Source organism: Phoxinus phoxinus (genome assembly GCF_949152265.1).
Source record: "Phoxinus phoxinus genome assembly, chromosome: 9".
Classification (NCBI taxonomy): Eukaryota; Metazoa; Chordata; class Actinopteri; order Cypriniformes; family Leuciscidae; genus Phoxinus; species Phoxinus phoxinus.
Window position 1 is genome coordinate 26,091,633 of NC_136884.1, and position 22,883 is coordinate 26,114,515.

The window sequence follows — 22,883 nt, forward strand, 5'->3', positions numbered from 1 at the left end:
AATAATATATATAAAAACACACACACACACACACACACACACACACACACACACACACACTTTGAACATAAAATGAGAAAAACGTACTACAATAGCTTTAATGATATTGACTGATAATAAATGCAAATACTTCTCTCCATTTATTCCCAGAATGTGACCGATTGCTTTCCATATATCCATCTTTTTTTACGTATCCTTGAAAAGGGGGTTTGACTTGTCAAACAGTGGAGGAGTTTTTTGTACCTGAACGATTAACTTCTCTGCTATGTCATCTGCCATTTTAAATGCGCGAGACCTTTAAATTAGTATGGATTCTGATTGGCTGTCTGTGTTTTATCGTTGGACAGCTGGAAAAAAATAGTTCTGAAAGTGATCCCAACGATATTGTTCCTCATATCTTTATCGTTATAGTTGTGGTGTGAACTCTGTTATTCTTTAATATGGAGAACGATTTTTTGAATTATATCTTTATTGTTATCTTTATAGTTATCGTCCTTGGTGTGAACGGGCCTTATCACTCTCAGTACAACACGCCAACAAAATCCTCTCTTCCACGGCATACTTCAAAGGACACTCCACTCAATATTGCAAGTTAAATGTTTTAGGCTATACATTTTGTTCTGCTGGTGAAAAAAGGGAAACTGCATTCTGTAGCGTTTCTTTTTCTTTTAGTTTAATCAAAAACAAAAATAAAGAAAAGTCTTCAAGGTTGGGCAAGGCAGAAACAATAAACAAAACGCCCACTGAATAAACCCAATTACAACTAAATAAACCCTGTAAAACACACACACACAAAACAGCCAAAAAACTCCCTGGCTAACTCAAACACAAGAGAAAAGATACAAAAAAAGGAAATGGCACAAATCACAAATATCTAGACGTGAAGTGTGAAAACAGAAGTTGCACATAACCCCTATTAAGTATATTTACAGAAAAAGGGCCACTCAATAAAGTAATTAAATGAACACTATAAACAGGTGGAAACTAAGGGACAAAAGTTGCAAGTGAAAGAATATACAAAATTTACAGATCACAAATCTGAATACATCCCCACACAGGGAAAAAAAACAGCAATACGTCTTCAGACATAAGTAAATGATCAGAGAACAAAGAGTAACTTAAATACACAATGATAATGAACTAAATGCAGACATATGCTTGTTAAATGAATGTTCATGACAACAGATTAGTGACGGGAAACTAGAACTTGGAACGTGGTTGGGAAACCCTGCTATAGAGAACCTGTGATCATCAATCCTCAAAAGGTCAGTGGGCAAGAAGCCCACAAATTGTGATTAACTATGTGTATGGAAATGACTACGTTGTGATGGCAAAATGTTACCTATTTATTGTTGCATATTTATTTTTGTTTGTTTGTTTTTTGTCTGTGGTCCTAATAAAGGTTTAATTGTCTTGACAAACTTTAAAATAGTGTATATATATATATATAAATAACTTCAAAAAAAAAATAGCTTTGAACAAAAATGTGTTTGTTACTGAAAAAAGTTAATGATCACTTTAGCCATTTAGACAGAATCTCACATGTGGTTCAAATGCTTTCATTTGTAGTTATTCTCAGCACATTATCAACCAACATGATATATGTTTTATTGTTTGTATGTGAATTTCTATACACATATCTGAGTTTAGCGTGTAAACAGGACTTTTATTTTGGAGGGGTGGTGTGACGTCACAAAGCTGCGCCGCGCTTCTGCGTCTGAGATTCGGCTGGAGAAAGGTTTGTTTTTAAAGTGTGTAAATAAATGCAAACCGTTCAGCTAGTTTTATAGTTTAACATTGTTAAACGAATGTTTAATTATTGAATGTAACATTGAAATGCATTATTTAACATTTATGAACGTTATTGTTCGTGATTATAGCGCATCCACACGTGAGAAACAGAAAAGGTGCGTCTCATTTCGCCTCTTATATAGTTAATGAATAACATCATGAACACGAATTCGGTCACTGGCAAGTAATAATAATAATAATAGTAGAGATGGAGAAACGGATCTTTTGAAATTCAGGAGTCAACTGAATCAATTAATACGCGAAATGATTCAGTGATTCGAATCGCCGCACACTGACGAGACCTGCTGGTCAAAACAGAAATGCAACAAGAACACAAAACACAATTAGCAAATGTTTTGATTAACGTGTAATCTATGAATCATGATCTAAAAACTATTAAGTGGCTATAATAAATCATAAGGGCTTGTTTGCATGTGTTTTCTCCCCCTTACCAGTGCACTGCCCAGCAAACACATTTACGTTGTGGCAACGTCTCTGGCACGTTGCATTTCTGCTACGGCAACGTTGCTGTACGTGCTCGCAACATTGTAACAACGTAGAATTGTAAGATGTGTCAGGGCTGTAGCAACGTTGTTGCGCGACATTCAGCAACTGAGAGACGACGTTCTGACTATTTTTTTTACAAATTCATTTAGCATTTTGTTAGATAATTATTATACTTTTAAAATATTGTTTATCATTATTATTATTTAATCAGTAAATTAGCCTAATTATAATCAACACCTGCAAGTGTACACTTTGAAGAGTAAATATTACAGGTTTCGTTAATTCAACTTTATTAAAAACTGCATATGATAATCAAATTGCACTTCCAAAAGTCATACATTTGTGGAAAAGAAAAGAAATAAACGAATATACAAATTTATTTTAAGTATAATAAATAAAACATAAAGCAAAGGCAGATCAGAACATTTAATGAACAAAACCGAGTTCTGTAGCCTATGGCAAACAGTAGTCGAAAGCCGGCAGATAAAGGTTGGTAACCGGGGAAACATCGGACAAATCAAATAAAAAACTAAAACAGTGCGAGCGAGGCTACATTAGTCACATTAAATTAAAGTTGTAATGTTGTGTTTGGGCTGAGGCTAAATTAAACGCAATACTCGCGTATCCTTGCTCGATGATGAATGAGAACACAATGAGCCCAACAGGTGGTTAGAATTTAGAAAGCTGATTTTCCTGCTTCAGGGCAGTGACTACATTATGTAGTCCAGCGGTTGTCCAGACACCCTAGGCACAACCTTAAGCAATGACCCTGTCAACATTGTGTCAACGCTGTAACAACCTTCACCACACAACGTAGTTAAAGCAACCTTTTGGCCATGTTGTTAAAACGTTGTTGGAAGGTCGGGTACGTTGTGCCAACGTTCTGTGTTTGCTGGGTGATTACTGAACTAGAGCTGATTAAGATGCACCCAGAGATTTTGTTTGGATTTATTTTTCTTTCTGTTATTTATTCTCATCTTAATCATGACAGGTTGTCCAAACACACACACAAAAAACCTCGTGGTGAAGCGACTGAGATCCATGTGACGCACTATTATAAAGATGGCGTTTAATAAAAAGGAGAGTGAACACATGAAGATTGAAGAAACATTCAGAGTGAAACAAGAAGATACCGAGGAACAAACAATGATGGTGTTTATTAAAGAGAAGAGTGAAGAAATGAAGATGAAACAAGAAGATACTGAAGAACAAACAATGATGGTGTTTATTAAAGAGAAGAGTGAAGAAATGAAGATGAAACAAGAAGATACCGAGGAACAAACAGGTTGGTTTCATTCTCAAAGCGGAACTCAGTCATTTGATCCTCATTAAAATGTCCAGTAATTATTAATAATATTTTTGCAAGATGTTGAGGCATGTTGAGATCACATGACCAGCTAAACACCTTGCATCAAGTGCACCTGAGAAGCTCCTTATTCCAAGTTGGGAACATGCACTCCTATTATTATTGGAATCATGTAAATCTATTTTTCTCGATTCAATTGAGAAAAATATGGAAGCAGCCTAAACAAAATTAAACACTTTAAACACAACAACTTTTGAATTAAATGTAATGTAAACCATTAATTTATTTACGATACCTACGATTACGATACCTGACTAAAATATCTGAACACTGCTGAACTGTTATCATGACGAAAACCTAATAACAACAGGAAAAGTAATTTGAAAAGTAATTAGGCCTACATGAAACTTAGGCCACACGAAGCCAGAGCTTTCCCTATCCGATGTTTTTTTTTTTCTCTGTCAAAAAAAAAATCCGTAAACACGGCGTTGTCTCAAGAAATATTTGCGTACACACGAAACCACTGAAACCGACTCAAAACGACATAGTATACATCCCAGACCAGTATGTGGCGCTGTAATTCTGCCACAGAAATGCACTACAAAACGAGGAAGACTTAAAGCATGCGCATAAACCTTGCGTGCTGTAACTGTTATATAATAATATTAGGCACAGCAGTAGCTTCTTTTACCAATAACTTTATTAAAGGACAAATAGAAACGGTTAAGATTGAAATTTGGTCACATGCTGCTGGCCCGAGAATTTTCGGTTTCTGTGGTAGCACCCCCCCACCTCCACAATGGCTGCACTGGAATAATCCTTCCTAAAAACCATAGACTGTAAAAAAATATGGACGTAGTGTCCGTGATGTCACCCTTAGGTTTCTGAAGAGCATTTTTGAAGCCTAAAGTGGGCGGAGCCGGTATCTTGGTCTCGCGTCACTCCCAGATAACAGAATATGGGCAAAGAGGCGGAGCTGAGGAGCCTGGCTATCTGAAACCACGCCCACCATCCGCCGGAAACTGAAGCTTCCCCGGGCCGCCATTGGCTAGCGGACCCCCACCTGCTGTTAGCATTCCATTGACTCCCATTCATTTTGGCGTCACTTTGACAGCGAATAACTTTGCATCTGAGGCGTTTAAAGACTCCATTTGTCCATTGTTTATTTCTAAAGAAACACGAAAATGTATAAAAGGCTCCATTACCTTGTATCTTACGTTATGGCCCCGTAGAAGCAGTTTTTGTGAAAATAGGCTAACGATTGCGTCATAACCACGCAACTCTCTGTCGCACAAGTCGAGAAATTACCGTATAGACAGGAGGAGAAGCTTGCAAGCAATCGGGGGGATGTGGAGGCATAAAGTCAAGGGAGAAGACCATAGAGAGTGATAAAGTTGCTCCTGCTGCTAGCTCATGGACAGCTAATGCTCACGCTCTCCGTCTCTGCGAGATTCGGAAGGGAATGATTCAGATTTCCCTCGGCACAGCTACTAGAAGACCTACAGGTTGCTCACGTCGCATCTACGTCGTCAAGCTCAGTTTGAGCCTGCGCAGTTCGCCTGGCGATCAGGAAGTGAGTGCTTCTAATTGACTTCACTTTTCTCTGTTGAAACCTATGGGGTCGCTGTGTCCAGTTTATATACTGTATATGGTTAGCTCAGGCTTGGGAGCTAATGCTATATGCTACTCACAGTACCAAGTCTGCGACTGCACAGGGCCTCGCGCTAAAGTGACATTTGATGATTAAAATCAGAATGCCAATTAAAAGGTCCTGTTTTTGCCCTTCGAAATATTATAATAGTTAAAAGACGTAGCTGCAAGTGAGACTGTGTATCGTGATTCTGTACAGCTATTCTGCTAGTTGAAAATTTATTATGCAGTAACTTACAATATTACTCTGAGAGTGTGTGTGACCGTGATTATGTGCATACATGTCAGTCACTGTTTTTTACAGTCTATGGTCCGTCAGCGCGGCATCGCTCGTCAAGTACGTAGAGAGCTTTATATTCAGTCCATTTTAAATTCTGATTTTGGCCGCATCTCAAATGGGTCAAAACAACATACCGTAAAACTTCAAATAATAGTCGAGTCCCAAAGACGCCTGTCTCTTTTACACGCCTGGTGTGGCTACAGGTTTGGATAAATAAAGGCCGGTCTCAAATAGAGGCCGGGTCTGTTTTTTAGTTTCGGGTTGTATTTAATCTTCTAAAACCCGTCAGATCGTCTGTTTAAGCCAGTTCTCGGGTGTAGATTGGGCACGCAAGAGAGCCCTGCGCATTTGGGCGGGAGCTGTTAGCGCAAGCAAGGCAGGCAGAGAGAGTTAGCGTCGCGTCTATGACAACTCGAGGTATCGCACACCGCACGAGAAGCGCTGCGCCGCATCTATGACAACTCAAGTTATCGCACACCGCACGAGAAGCACCGCGCCATGTCTATGACAACTCGAGATATCGCACACCGCACGAGAAGCGCCGCGCCATGTCTATGACAACTCGAGCTATCGCACACCACACGAGAAGCGCCGCGCCACGTCTATGACAACTCGAGGTATCGCACACCGCACGAGAAGCGCCGCGCCACGTCTATGACAACTCGAGGTATCGCACACAGCACGAGAAGCGCCGCGCCATGTCTATGACAACTCGAGGTATCGCACACCGCACGAGAAGCGCCACGTCTATGACAACTCGAGATATCGCACACCGCACGAGAAGCGCCGCGCCACGTCTATGACAACTCGAGGTATCGCACACCGCACGAGAAGCGCCGCGCCATGTCTATGACAACTCGAGATATCGCACACAGCACGAGAAGCGCCGCGACATGTCTATGACAACTCGAGCTATCGCACACCGCACGAGAAGCGCGGCGCCATGTCTATGACAACTCGAGCTATCGCACACCACACGAGAAGCGCCGCGCCACGTCTATGACAACTCGAGGTATCGCACACCGCACGAGAAGCGCCGCGCCATGTCTATGACAACTCGAGATATCGCACACAGCACGAGAAGCGCCGCGACATGTCTATGACAACTCGAGCTATCGCACACCGCACGAGAAGCGCCGCGCCACGTCTATGACAACTCGAGTTATCGCACACCGGACACGCACTTTGTCAGTTTATGGCCAGCAATATTGTTATGTTTAAGGACATTATGGAATTAAGATCATGTCTCTGTTATGATTGTACTGTACAATTAAATACAATCGTTGCTTAGTCTGCACTGCAGTTTTTTATTTTAGTCTGCAGTCTGTATTCACTTTATCTCAGAGCGTCCGTTATCTGAATTGAGAATATCATCTGAAAATCCGATAGCATCAGCAATTTTCATTCAACCAGCTGATTTCTTTAAATGAATGTAAAGCTAAATGTATATTGCAGCACAGGGTTAAGTCTCAACCCTAAATGAAAGGCCTGTCTCATATAGACGCCTGTCTCCAATACAAGCCGGTGCAGTTCGGCGATTTGGAAAACAATATCCCGGGCTATTATTTGAAGTTTTACGGTAGATATATTACCTATGAAGTTCAAGTAAATGCACTAGAAATACGCGCTCATTCAAGGATGTGCATTTATTGCATGGACGGAGAAAGCACCGACACTTACAGGATTTAATCTGACGGTACATACGCATGTTATAATCTGTTCCAGAGCAACGGTACCGCAGAACGAGTGTAGCCTTTATATCTATAGACGTTTTTAAATCTCCAAAAAGCAATGAAATTGTCATCCATTAGTGCATGTTCACCCAGGAGAACAACTGGAATACAGCGCTGGTTGTTCTCTCAAACGATACTCGACGACAACGGCGGAATCCAAAGACGTGGGCGAAATAATGGGTGTATTAAATTATATGAAATAATCCCGAAAAAAAGCACAAACAAGGCAGAGATGGTTCAGCAGCTGGAATCCACCTGTCACTCAAAAGAAGACACACCCTTAATTATGCAGAACGTCTTTAAATATTAATCAACTAAACGGGTGAGTTATAAAAAAAATTCACCCCCCTCACAATTGTTATGAAGGACAAAATTAGCTGTATAGACCAAAGCCACATAGAGAACGTACTCGGTTACTAACGTAACCTCGGTTCTCTCTAGAGAGAGGAACGAGTACTGCGTTGTCGTAGCAACGCATTGGGGAAAATCCTTTTCCACGAGAATACTGAAGCAAAAAATTATCCTTAATTTTGGATCTATGTAAAACGCTTTGCCACAGCATACAGACCTAGGCGAGACAGCTCGCGCGCCTATTGGCTGCTGTGCGGCAAAAGCTTAAGCCAATCGAGCGAGCCCTTGAGTGACGTCACACCCAATGAGGGCACTTCGCGCCCTCCCGCGTCACATCCCGCCGAAACGGGCGTGGCTTAGGGCTATATATTTCGCTCACAGGCTTATGAACTCTGATTTTTAACAGCGAAACAACCAGAGCGCATACACGGCAGGAAACGCAGTACTCGTTCCTCTCTCTAGAGAGAACCGAGGTTACGTTAGTAACCGAGTACGTTCTCTTACGAGAGATACTCTCGTACTGCGTTGTCGTAGCAACGCATTGGGGAACACCCTGTAAGACGCCGTGTGTGCAGTGATCCGACACCATAGACCCAGAGCACTGAGCTGGGGTTCATATAGTACATAATCACCTGTAGGACTCACAGAGAATCCTGAAAGAGGTGGGTTCTAACCACCATCTCTCACAAAAATGACTGCCTTAGCAGATCAGCATAGAATTGACTGCGCTTAGCAGATCAGTACAGAATATACTGCGCATAGCAGATCAGTACAGAATTAACTGCGCTTAGTAGTTTCAGCATAATAATGCCATAATAGACGACTGAAATGTCAGTCTAACAAATACGGTTATTTAAACCGATAATATCTTGGCCTGTAAGGCGGGTACCTCGAGGTTATAAAACCTGATAAATGTAGACGGTGAGGCCCAGCCTGCCGCCATACAAATATCCTGTAAGGCAATCCCACTCGACCAAGCCCACGAAGAAGCCATACTTCTCGTGGAGTGCGCCCTAACACCCAAAGGGCACTGAATGCCTTTGGATGCGTACGCTAGAGCTATAGCGTCCACTATCCATCTGGATAGGCTCTGTTTCGAAGTGGCCAGTCCCTTGAGACGCCCACTAAACGAAACGAAAAGCTGCTCTGTCTGCCTGAAAGCAGACGAGCGCGACACGTAAGCTCTCAATGCCCTCACTGGGCAGATTAAGTTTTCGTCCATATTATCCCCGATGACCGGAAGGGCAGACAGGGAAATAACCTGCGCCCTAAACGGTGTGTTTAGGGATTTTGGAACGTAACCATGCTTAGGTTTGAGCACGACTCTGGAGTCATTAAGCCCAAATTCCATGCACGACGCGCTCACTGAGAGCGCGTGTAAGTCCCCAACGTGCTTCACTGAAGCGAGAGCCAGGAGAAACACTGTCTTGAGCGACAAGTGTTTCATATCAATCTCCTGAAGAGGCTCGAAAGGAGGACCCTTCATGGCGTCCAGCACCGTGGAAAGGTCCCAAATGGGAACTGTGGGAGGTCTGGGTGGATTAAGTCTCCTAGCTCCTTTAAGGAACCGAATGACTAAATCGTTCCTTCCTATGGACTGGCCGTGTGCGGTTTCAGAGAAAGCCGCTATAGCCGCTCCCTGAGGGAGGTCAGCGGATACCCGTTGATGGCCCACACATGAAGGGACCATAGCTCCGGGTGAGGATGCCAAATCGAGCCACTCGCTTGAGAGAGGAGATCTCTCCTCAGAGGCACTGGCCACGGGGCGGTGCTGGCTAACTGCATCACAGCTGGGAACCAGGGTTGATTCGACCAGAGCGGCGCTACTAGCAGCACTGAGCATCCTTCCTCCCTGATCCTCTCCACCACCTGGGTCAGGAGGGAGACAGGGGGAAAAGCATATAGGGGGCGGCGTGGCCACTGATGAGCCAGCGCGTCCTTGCTTTTCGAGAAAAATTCTAGACAGTGAGCGTTCTCTGGGGACGCAAAGAGGTCCACTTCCGCTCTGCCGAATTTCTTCCACAACAGTTGTACTGTGTGTGGGTGTAATGACCATTCTCCTGCCGGAACGCGGTTCCTGGACAGTACGTCTGGTCCAACATTCAGGTGCCCCGGCACGTGCGCCGCCCTTAGTGAAAGGAGGTTGCAGCGCGCCCATATCAGAAGGCGTTTGGTCAGCCTGTATAACGACAGGGACCTGAGGCCGCCCTGGCGATTTATGTATGACACCACTGACATGTTGTCTGAACGTATCAGTACATGGCAGCCCATAATCAGGGGACGAAAGCGAGTGAGCGCTTTGCACACCGCTAACATCTCGAGGCAGTTTATGTGGAAGAGCTTCTCTCGCTCTGACCAAAGGCCAAACAGCGGTCTGCCCTCGAGCAGCGCTCCCCATCCTGCGTTGGATGCGTCCGTAGACACCACCCTCAGACTCGAGGAAGTCCCTAGGCTTACACCTGACAGGTACCAGTCTTTTGACCTCCATGGTTTCAAAGCTGCAACGCACGCTTGATTGACCTTGAGGCGAAGCCGACCGGTGGCCCATGCTTTGCATGGCACCCTCCCTTTGAGCCATATCTGCAGCGGGCGCATGCGCAGCAGACCCAGCTGCAGTACTCCAGATGCTGAGGCCATCAGACCTAGCATTTTCTGAAAGCTCTTTAGAGGGAGAACAGCGCCGCAGCGAAATGAGCTGACTGTGCGCTGGATGCGCAGCGCGCGCTGTTGTGACAGCTGCGCTGTCATCGACAGCGAGTTCAGTTCCAGTCCCAGAAAATAAATATTCTGACTGGGGGACAGCGAACTCTTTTCCCAGTTTACTGTGAGACCGAGACTCTCGAGGTGACTCAGCAGCAGGGCCCTGTGCGCCACTATCTCTGAACGAGAGTGGGCTAGAATGAGCCAATCGTCCAAATAGTTCAGCACTCGAACACCCTGCAGTTTGAGGGGAGCGAGTGCTGCGTCCATGCACTTCGTAAATGTACGGGGTGCTAGAGACAAGCCGAACGGCAGGACTTTGTACTGGTATGCCTGGCCCTCGAAGGCGAATCTCAAAAATCGCCTGTGACGTGACGCAATCTGTATTTGAAAATACGCGTCCTTTAGATCTACTGACACGAACCAGTCTCCTTGGCGAACGTGCGCGAGGATTTTTCTGGTCGTTAGCATTCTGAACTGGCGTTTCACAAGCGCTCTGTTCAGCTGCCTCAGATCTAGTATGGGTCTGAGACCCCCGTCTTTCTTGGGTACCAGGAAGTATCTGCTGTAAAGCCCCCCTTCGCTCTGAGCCTGAGATAAAGGTTCGATAGCCCTTTTCCTCAGAAGTTTCTGAATTTCGGCTCGAAGTAGATGTGCTACATTCGAATCTACCGAAGTCTCGACGCGCGCCGCATGGCGGCGAGGGCGTCTGCGAAACTGTAGCGAATAGCCTTCTTTTATGATGTTTATCACCCATTTTGAAACCCCGGGAAGCTTTTCCCATGCATCTGCACGTGTAGCTAGGGGCTGAGTGAAAAGCGCGCTCTGATCGACTCGCGATACAGCGGCTTTCGTGAGCTGCGACATTTGCAATGTCTCGCTCGCAACATCTGAGGCCGGGGCCGCGCTTATGAAAGCGGGCAGAATGTCCGCGCTCGACCCCTCGACAGCCTTCAGGCGGGAGAGGGAGGGCTGGACGGGCTCCGTAGGAACCGTGATGCTTGTGTGGGAACGCGGGCACTGGGGACCGGGCACGTTTACCACCTTTATAGCATCGCTCGCCGGAGCGGAGCGCCTGCACGCAGGTTTCGTTTTTACAGAAACCGTGCGATGAGCAGGAGGTAGCATTAGTGGGCACTGGGTAGTGGGCACGTGTGCTACTTTTAACGCGCAATCGAACTGAGTCGATTTTATGTGCGCGGGCCCTGTGTGTGGGGCCGTGTTTGTGTGTAGGGATGTGCACATTACAGCGGGCAGATTTACTACACAAGAAACACCATCGGCCGTGGCCGGGACACCAGAAAATGCACTCTTTAATGGATTTATCTGGGTAGCCGTGAAAACGGCTGTTGTGTGCAGGCAAGCGGCCAGTGAGACACGCCTGTTGGCTGCAATGATCGCAGGTACAGTCGCTTCGCTTGGGACTGCACGAGCGGTGAGCTTCGGTGAGGGTCCGGCCGCAGCGGGACTTGAACACCGACGCTTCCCTAGCAGTGCTAGGATGTCTTTGGGGGCTCTGGCTTCAACGCTACCTTCTGTCGCGGGCCACGCGGCGCGGGGCGGCGACCGGCAGAGCGAGAGCGCGGTCTCGAGCTCTGGGTCTGGCGGCGTTGAGATGAGGAGCTGGGCGGCGGTCTCGGCTGTGAGCTCTGAGCGGGCGGTTTCGCACGGCCTGCTGCAGAGCTGGAGCGCTTCGGCAGGAAGTGCTTCATAGCCTGGGTCGCCTTCTGCACCTCCGCATACCTGTCGGTGAAGTCCTTCACCGAAGTCCCGAAGAGGCCAGCAGGGGAGAGCGGGGCGTCGAGGAACGCGGTCCGTTCTGCTTCTGGCATGTCTGAGAGCGTTAACCAGAGGTGCCTCTCAGACACGGTGATCGCCGCCATACTGCGTCCGATGGCTTGGGCTGCAGACTTCGAAGCGCGAAGAGCCAGGTCTGTAGCGCTTCTCAGGTCCGCCACGCAGATCGCATCGGGTCCGTTCTCGTCCAGCTTGCGGAGGAGATCGGCCTGGAAGATCTGCAGCGTCGCCATGGAGTGCAGCGCTGACGCGGCCTGTCCGTTGGCGGCATAAGCGCGACGGAGCAGGGATGACGTCGTGCGGCAAGCCTTTGAAGGCAGCGCCATCTTAGGCCGCCGTCCAGCGGAGGGTGGGCATAAGTGGGCCGCGATAGGCTCTTCGACCGGCGGGAGGGAAAGGTAACCTCTGTTCTTAGCGTCGTCGACCTCGGAGAACGCTAGAGAAACAGATGACCTCGTCCTCGTAGAATACGGGGAAGTCCAAGCTCTCGCGACCTCCTCGTGAAGCTCAGGAAGGAAGGGGGTGGGCTTTGAGACAGGCGTCGACTTCTCCCCGGGCAGAAAATAGCCATCCAGCCGGTTTTTAGCGGGCTGCTCGGGCGAAACCCACTCAAGGCCAAGGCTCGCCGTGGCTTGAGTGAGAACGCGCATGAGCTCCGCCTCGATGCTCGCTCTCTTTCCTTTTGGCGTGGGGGCAGGGGGCGCGAGATCCGCAGAGCTCGCCCAATCCTCGCTGCCGGAAGCCAAAACCGAGCACGAGTCCTCGTCCCTCAGCATGGCGTCGATGTCGATGTCATCGATGTCGTCGACGGAAGCGGCGGCAATCTGCGGTCGCTGTCCGTCGGGTATCGACGCTGAGGAAGCCGGAGACACAGTTCGTGGGCGCGCCGGCGAACTTGGGTGGCTTGCCGGAGGTTCTGGGTTCCGCTGTGCACGGCGCTTTTTACGGCGCGGCACAACAGCGGAGAACACGGGCTCCTGGAACGACGCCAGGCGAGTCCGCAGAGTCGCCAGAGGCAGAAGTTCACAGTGATGGCAGCCGCCATCCGCAAGAGCGATAGCCGCGTGTTCCTCGCCCAGGCAGGAAGCGCAAATCACGTGGCGGTCCCCGTCGCTGAGCGTGGTCCGTTTGCACGAACCGCAAAGAGGCATCTTGAGAAGACGCCGCTTTGAGATACAAACAGAGTATTAAACAAGTGTGAGTCGCGCCGGCGACCTCACACACACTCAATAAGTGAAAGGATATATAGGCGCCGGAACGCGCAGCTGGAAGGCGACGAAGGCGGCGGTGCCAGCAGCTTGTCGTGACTTCTCCCGCTGAGGTGCTCTCTCGACGGCGCAGCTTCTTCACTCGGATCAGCGATGAGTTGTCCTCGCTGAAGGATAAAAAATCAGAGTTCATAAGCCTGTGAGCGAAATATATAGCCCTAAGCCACGCCCGTTTCGGCGGGACGTGACGCAGGAGGGCGCGAAGTGCCCTCATTGGGTGTGACGTCACTCAAGGGCTCGCTCGATTGGCTTAAGCTTTTGCCGCACAGCAGCCAATAGGCGCGCGAGCTGTCTCGCCTAGGTCTGTATGCTGTGGCAAAGCGTTTTACATAGATACAAAATTAAGGATAATTTTTTGCTTCAGTATTCTCGTGGAAAAGGATTTTCCCCAATGCGTTGCTACGACAACGCAGTACGAGAGTATCTCTCGTAAGAGAACCAGGCTGTAAACATGTTTTTTTTTCTGATGTAAAGTTGGGCATTTTAACATGGGGTTTTTGACTCACACTGATATGCTCAAACAAAAATCGCTGTAAAAGATGCTTTTCAACAGGTTTTGTCGTAGTTTTTGTAATACCGTACCTCACAGCACATCCAATACAAGTCAATGGAGTTGGTCAAAAACTACGATAAAACCTGTTGGAAAGCATCTTTTGCAGCGATTTTTGTGTGAGCATATCAGTGAGTTTCACGTCTTTGTAAACCACAGTGGTGCTACCACAGAAACCGAAAATTCTCGGGCCAGCAGCATGTGTCCAAATTTCAATCTTAACCGTTTCTATTTCATCAGAAACTATCTGAAAACAGGGCTTTAAGTGTAAAATACCAAACTTGTCCTTTAAACAATATGAACAACCATAAATGGCCAGGGACGCAAGCGGAGTTAGTTAGCGGACGCAAAGCTTGCCACAAAGAACCGGCAAAAGTATTTTTTATAAATGTGTCAATTTTGTTAAATAATAATATATTTATATAGCAAGGAGACATTTTAATTGTTTATTAATAAACTAGTGTTTTCTGCCAATCTCGGCTGCAAAGAGGCTGACGATGCTGAGCCACCTTCGCAGTATTGTGAACGTGCCTATAGAGAGAAATGCACACTTCATGCGGATTACATAAGAGAGTTCTTGTTTCTTTTCATTTTGAATTATTTAGTTTAAAAGTAGACATTTAAAGCTTTCTATATATTTCTGAGTTTCGGTTCATTTATGAGACGAGCTCCAGTTCACGAGCAATGCAAGTTATATCGTGCTGGCGCGTTCATGTCCTGATTATATTGTCTATATTTGCTTCTTATTTATTAAACTCAGGCAATTGGTCAAACATTGATTAAAATTAAAATACAATTTATACAAAGCGAAATTCACTTTAAAGAAAGGCTTTATACAAAACAAAACTTAATGTGGCCAGAATTATGTCTCCCGATATATTGCGCATCTTATGATTACTCATGATGTTCACTTTTCATATAATCAACAGATGCAATTAAAAAATAACATAATTTAAACAAATATGAAACTAAATATGTTTTCTTTAATGGCCTACAACACGTAGGCCTACAGTACAGAGAAATTTAAGAGTGGAATTTGAGTGAACGCCGTTGTACCGGTGAGCATGTGGGGCAGGGGTGCGTTTTTTGAATAATAATCAAATAATTCCCTGCGAATATCGAAGATTATTTTTGCTTGAAATGCCAATCCCTACAAAATACGAAATGTCTTAATCAGACAACAGACCAGCACCATAGCATAAGAAAGAAAATATAAAGAAATAAAGAAGTTAACTAAAGAAATAAAATAAAAATACATTCAAGTAAATAATAAATAAAGAAATAAAAAGAGGCTCAGTAGCTTCTGCAGCATGAACACAAGCATGTAGTTGGTGTTGCTGTTAGTCAACACGTGGGGTGATGACATCATCGTTTCACAAAATATACGGATTGGCTGTACACATGAAAATGCAAGTGTGTCGTTTTCAGGTTTATCCACTCTGGGACCCGGTTTCAAAAAATAGCGGTTTCAGTCTCCCAAAATGGCGGATCCGTCTGGACGAAACGCCAATACGATACAAAATTTGTACGTATACAGCTAAACGCGTCTCCGTGTGGACAGGGCCTTATATTCTGGGCAGAGCAGATAAATGGTCAGTGGTTTAAATTATTAGCTCTATAGAGTGGTGCAGGTAAAAGGTAAATTTGTAGGCCAACCGGCAGTTTGCAATTGCATCACACTGGTTCCCTCGACAAAAACCCAATAGGATTTTCCCATAGGCTTTTGGATTATCGCCAAAAACAAGCTCTGTGATCAACAAAAGTTTATGATACTTGCATGTTTTGTCCATTAAGACAATTATCACAGATGAACACAACTTTTATGAATTTTGAAGCCTAAATGCAGTCGCCAGAAGTAAAAAGCTAAAGGTGGGCTATAAACGAACTACACCACGGTCCAACGACTTCCAACACTAAGTTTCCAACAAATTTTTCAGGGTAATACTGATGTATTTTATGTCGTAGAATAAAACGTTAAGATATCTTGTGCTTGTGTTACCACACCTTTTTTCAACCATATAAACAAAAACCCATTTAAAAAGAAAAACATTAACTTTGGTACGATGGAAACGGAAGTGCTAAAATGGTAACTCGTTTCCAGGTTTTGGCCTACAAATTTTAGTCTGGAAAGATTCTAACTTAAGAATCCAATCTTTTCTGTTTGGTAACCATCAATGGTTGAACAGGGTTCCTCAAATCCAGAGGAAATGAAGAGTTTAGCTCAAACCAGGGTTCGTACAGATACCTTATAATGAAATAATGTATAAATGACTTTAAGGAATAAAATGACTACAATCAGAGATCTCATTTATCAAACATTTAGCAATTCTTTATCAACTTTAAAATAAAAATAAAAAAAGAAAGCAAAGTAGAAGACAAAAAATAAATAAATAATTCAGCTATGTTTTTTTCGGACCCAATAATCCAAGTCTCCCAATGTTGCACTAGGTTTAGGGTTCCGCAAAAGTAGATTACATCAAATGTATTGTTCCATGGCTATCTAGCATAGCCTAGTTGACACCAGACCCTTTTCATTTGTGACTGAGAGTGGGTCTGGGGAAGGTTCATTTACAGCCCATTTCCAATGGGGCGTCACCAATGGACGTCGCTCAAATGTCTCTGGGCGCAATTGGATAGACCTAAAACCAATCAGAGCGATAGTCATCGTGTAAAGCTCGCCTCAACGTTTGTGATTGGTGTCTCGATTTGGAAAAATTGGAAATGGGCTTGAATGGGCTCTTGGCCAGACTGACTTGCAGAGCAAATCTCAAATTTGCCAGAAGTTCGTCTGGGTTTTCCCAGGCTACATCTAGCAAGCATGCAGTTTTGGTTATTATTATATTGGTAATATTATATTGCAATCTAATGGCTTGTTTGCACTCTTATTTATATTTTAAGGATTTGTTATTTTCACTCAAATTACAGATATAAGGTATCCACAATGCAATATAGAACTTACAACAAATAAATATTAAATAAATTACATTGAGCTCAAAAAACCTTTTAAAAACATTTTAGAGGAAACAGAAACTGCGTTAACTGTGACATAAGCACAGGGCCGGCGTCAAGGCGGCAATAGATTAAATTTAGAGGTGTAAATCCCAAGATACAATCCAACATTGATTCTAATAGCCAACGATTCAGTATTTATCGATACCTCAAAACATGACATGATGCGATTGGATTAGATTCAGAGGTATAAGTGAATATAAAGTAATTCTGAGATTTCAGATAACGCCTCTTCTGGTTGCTTAGTTGGTATATGATTTAGCATACATGTTGGTTTTAATGCTTTAAATGTCTAAATGTTTTGATATCTGTTGGTTTGTGCCATTAAATAGGTTAATTTGTCTTTTTTTTCACCCTAGACCTGATGGCCCTGAATGAAGAGAGTCAAGAACTGAATGAAAAGGAAGAGAAAGATCTGTATAAAAATCATAATTTCATTACTGGAGAACAATATTTTAGTTGCTCACCGACTGAAAATACTTCCTCACAAAAGTCGAGAGCTAGAAGTCATTTCACCTGCCAAGAATGTGGAAAGAGTTTCAATCAACATGGAAACCTTAAAGTCCACAATGAGAATTCACACTGGAGAGAAGCCTTTCTCCTGCCTACAGTGTGGAAAAAGTTTTGCTGAAAAAGGAAACCTTAATAAACATAAGAGAGTTCACACTGTAAAGGACCGTTTCCCCTGCCAACAGTGTGAAAAAAGTTTCACTCAAAAATACAGACTTAAAGCCCACATGAGTATTCACACTGGAGAGAACCTTTTCACCTGCCAACAGTGTGAAAAATGTTTCATTAGAAAAGCAAGCCTTAAAATCCACATGAGAATTCACACTGGAGAGAAGCCTTTCACATGCCCTCAATGTGGAAAGTGTTTTTCACATATAGCAACAATTAAATCCCACATGAGAACTCACACTGGAGAGAAGCCTTTCAATTGTGATCAGTGTGGAAAAAGTTTCAGACAAAGAGTCGCCCTTAATTGCCACAGGAGGATTCATTCAAGAGAGAACCGTTTTATTTGTCATCAGTGTGGAAGGAGTTTCACAGACAGCAATCACCTTAAGAGTCATGTAAAAACTCACACTGGAGAAAACCCTTTTATGTGTCATCATTGTGGAAAGACTTGCTCAAACAAATCAAGCCTTAATGTTCACGTGAAAGTTCACACAGGAGAAAAGCCTTTCACCTGCCCTCAGTGTGGAAAGAGTTTCACAGTTAAACAAAGCCTTAAGACGCACATAAGATCTCACACTGGAGAGAAGCCTTACACATGTCCTCAGTGTGAGAAGAGTTTCACATATCGAGCAGAACTAAAATGTCATTTGCAAACTCATTCTGAAAAGACATTGCAGAAAAAGGAGTAATTTCAGACAATTTAATTGTGATGGCAAAATATTTTTTATTACACCGACGACACTCTAGAAATGTCTGATGTGAGATTATTTTTATTTATGTGGAATGAGTTTTAAATGGCTTGGCGATTTAAAATGGCGCCATAAAAATATACATATATGTAAAATTCATTTTGATTGTATAGAGGCATCACTTCATCAAGATTAATACAGTGGAATCTATCTATCTATCTATCTATCTATCTATCTATCTATCTATCTATCTATCTATCTACAGTGGCAAGATTAAGTTTGTGAATGCTTTGAAAATATCTGGATTGAATACATTAGAGGCTTTCACCCCGGGTAGTTCTAGCCACCATGGCGGTTCCACGAGAACTAATGGTTCCCTTAGGAAAGTTTTTCTGGTTGCATTCGCACCGCCAGTAGGAACTCTGAAGTGACGTTAGCCGAGCTTGTTGTGACTTTTATTTTGATGGAGCGGCAGACATTTATTTTTGACGGCACTGAACGCCAGCCTGAACACACAGTGCTCGCATTCTCCGTGTGGATTAGTTTATGATCTGTCTAAAAGTCCTGTCTAATACGTTATTAGATAGAACTGTTATACATGGAAAGTAGACGGTAATGAAAAGTTATTAGTGTATGCCGTGTGGTAGATGTCCAGTGCTGGTCCCCTCAAAGTCGCGTTGGATTTTCTCCTTAGCATAACGGTTAAGAGGCCGATCTATCACTGTTTTCCACGTTCGTATAGTTCGTTTTTGGAGTAAATATATAGACTATAATCTGTGTTTACACAGTCTTTTTTTAAAACGGCGAGTGCTGGTGTTTCGTGTGCATTCGGCCAATCAGCGAACACTAACGTCACGGATAGTTCCTATAGTGCTTGTTTAGACCCTACTCTGAAGTAGGAGATAAATTAGTTCCTCCAAAAGGAGTTCCTAGAACTAAAAACTAAAGTCTGTTACTTTTCCAGCTTTGTGCATCTATAGCCAAGCCATTAAAAGAAGATTGCGAAATTTGTAATTGTATCTTTGTATCTATCTGACAGTAATGAGACAATTGGAATTCGCCAGTTTACTGCTTGCTTACTATTTTCATAAATAATGAGTCTATTATTAAATTAGGAAATCAGAAGATCACGGCGAAGTGGGACAGCTTGTCTGACAGGACTGCATGTTACTGCATTTATGTGACAAATCGTATGGGTTTGGACACAGGACAGCTTATTTGTCTTGTATGCAAAATTTTAGGTTTTATAAAAATGATAGGTAGTAATGTTCGGTCACATAGCAACAATCTTTAACGTAAGCCTTGCCATGCTGTCAAAGCCGGTTTGACGTAGCCGAGAACACATTCAGATAAAAAAATGAAAAGTTATTCGTTCTGGTTTCAGAGTTCAAAAACATCAAATCAATCAAAAACATCCAGGGTTTTTTTTTTCAGAGTCAGATATTTAACAGTTTTAAATGGTCTATAGAGCTGCCGTCTTTATTCTAAAATTCATTTAAAGCTTTTTGGATTCAACCCACTTTATTTTCCTAATTTGTTTGAGATAAAATTGTATTATAAATTATATTAGGCCTACACATTAATACAACTATAACAGCCTTCCTTTATGTAACAGATTTTTATTTTGATGCAGATATTTTCAAGGTGCTATATTTTCCTCATCCATTTGAAACTAAACTTTATTATATATTATTAAATTGTATACATACAATTATTTTTTATTAATAAGTGTTATGGTTTTTGTATTTTGTTATAAAGGCTGTTTAGATCAATACTTGATCATCAAGCAATATTCAGAAACGAGTGCAGTTGTAGCTATTATTTTCTGATTAACTTTTATTAGATTGTAAAAAAAAAAAAAAACAGACAAAATTAGGCTACAAAAGTAAGGATGAATGTTGTTTGAGAGGTATCACATATTATTCTTACCAAAAGAAATAAATCATTTTACATACCATTTTATATTAATATAATAGACTCAATGCGCCTTTGAACTGCAGAGAAACAGTGCTTTAACGGGAGCAAAGTCATCAACGCTGCATACTATATGCTAATTTTGTCATATATGACACAACATTTATCGGTGTTAAAGCCCTTTTTTTCGACAAAAAGTGTTTCCAAACTAGTTTTTCGCGACATTTGAAGTATTTATATAGAATTTAAACCACACACCAGTTTACTGGTGGAGAGGAGAAAGAGTGATGAAGCCAATTAGTATATATATGGGGATGATTAGGAGGCCATGATGGACAGAGGCCACTGGGAAAATTTGGCCGGGATGCCAGGGCTACACCCTTGCTCTTTCGAAAGATATCCTGGGATTTTTAATGACCACAGAGGGTCAGATCCTCGGTTTTACATATACTGGAGCATTAGGACACACACAGACCACAGGGTGAGCGCCCCCTACTGGCCTCACTAACACCTCTTCCATCAGCAACCTGGTTTCCTCAGGAGGTCTCCCATCCAGGTACTAACCAGGCTCAGCCCTGCTTAGCTTCAGTGGGCAACCAGTCTTGGGCTACTGGGTGATATAGCTGCGGTATCTGATATGAATAACACATGTAGAGATTAAGCTGAATTCTTGTTTTTCTTTTCTTTATTTCTTTTGAAAACATTTTTTTAAACAAAACAGGTGTTTTTCTATTTTAATAAAAATCTAAATACAAATGATCTAATGATTTATTTTCTTGTGAAGTGTGTGGCATATCTCAAGTATGGTGAGGAGTACCTTTCAAATAATTAACAATGCTAACTTTCGTTAACCAATTACAGCAAAAGTTTTTCTTAAGAGAAAAAGAAGATCTGAAATTTGGGTCCATTTTCTTTAAAAAAGTTGAGGCTAAACTAAAACATTCCTTTATATCTGAAGGACAGCAATGTCAACACATTATCTAGAAATAATACAACAAACCTCAAGCAGCATATGAAGGCTTACCACAAAGAAACTGAGGAAGGTTGACATTTAGGTGGTAAAGGTTTTACTATGTAGGATATTTTATAGCTAAACCAAATCCATTAAGCCAGGGACGCTGAATCCTGTTCTTGGAGATCTACCAACCAGTGAGTTTCAACACTGATGTCTTTGGAAGCGGCAATAATAATCCTTTCCATTATAATTAGACGACAAGTTTTATTCATATCAGATATACATTCTGTAAGTAACTTTAAAGTTTACTCTATTCTTCTCCCAGTTCACTGAACACTTATTTTCATGTATTTTGGGAGAAGTGGATGAACTAACGTGTTGTACATCCTACAGATCCGATTCTCGGAACTTTGGCACAAACAAACATGGCGGCGCCAATGCACATACAGCTCAAATAACGTGATTGTTATAAAGGTGTTTAAACGAAACACATCCACTAGCACATATTTGACAATCGGAATATCAGATATTTCATGCTATAGCTAACAAATTTGTGAAGATTTTGAATGACATAAAAGCAGATCATCGTTCATTCAGCGCTGTTATGGCTGCAGTGTGTCACGTGACAAGCAATGACGCGTCACCATGGAAACATTAAAGTACACGTTCTAAATAACGGTTGCCTTGAAAAACTCACGCTGGAGGGTCAGCCAGAATATTTTAAACTTAGGTGTGTAATGCCTGGTTACGATTACACAATTGTTTTGTCTGTTACAATAGTCACTGTGTCAGATTACTCGATTTTGACTCCTAAAATCTTGTTGTGGACAAGAAACATGTCAGAATACACGTTGCTTCCTGACCAGTCATCGTGTGCCGTTTTTAAACGTCGCGCGTGATAACATCGAGAAGGCAAAACTAGTAGCAACTGACTTCCGGAAACGAACGTAACTAAACAGTGGATGAAGTGGTGAGTTTTGTATTGGCTGTCTTGTATTCAGAAAAACTCAAAAAAAGAAAGATACCGTACTCTGAGAGTATTGCGTAGCTAATACGCAGTGGGGGAAACTCCTTTTCCTCAAAATGAATAAAGACTAAAATGTAAAACGCATTTGCAGCTGCACAGCTAGCACAGAGAGTGTCTGGCTCACTCATTGGCTGTGCTGAGACACACGTCAGAGACCGCCAAATTGGCCGTGGTCTAGATCTATATTATCGCCCGAATAATGGTTATGATTCATAACACCATCATCTATAGGCTTAAATCACAATTATAAAAATTGCAATACCATTTCCTTGGCCTAATTTTTTTTGTATTGTTTTGAAGTTTTGCATTATGTCCCTTATGTGAAGGTTTAAAAGTTAAACATTGCTTTGGGCTAAAACCAAACAACAAGTTTTTTCTATATACACTGTAGGGCAGTGACAGGAAGGGTTTTCGTGATCTGCTTAGGATGGATGTGGAGGATTTCAGCTACTTGTTTGGCAAAGTTACACCATTTATCTAAAGAAGGGACAAAAAAACTGAGAAGAGCAATCAGTGCAAGAATGAGGCTGTCACTTACGCTACGATTCCTTGCAACCGGTAAAAAGTCCATTTAAAAAAATAATATGACCCTGGTTTCACAGACAAAATTTAAGCTAGTCCCAGACTAAAATGCTTGTTTGAGCTGTTTAAACTAAAAGCAATTTGCACTGACTTATC

General features: G+C 43.0%; 1 long non-coding RNA gene across 1 annotated transcript; it reads left to right on the forward strand.

Annotated features, from left to right (window-relative positions):
- Window positions 1-1,673: 1,673 nt before the first annotated feature.
- On the forward strand, window positions 1,674-20,998 carry LOC307004367. The gene is made up of 3 exons (XR_013799018.1): window positions 1,674-1,738; window positions 3,290-3,583; window positions 17,302-20,998. It is a non-coding gene; the product is annotated as an uncharacterized lncRNA (long non-coding RNA).
- Window positions 20,999-22,883: the final 1,885 nt, after the last annotated feature.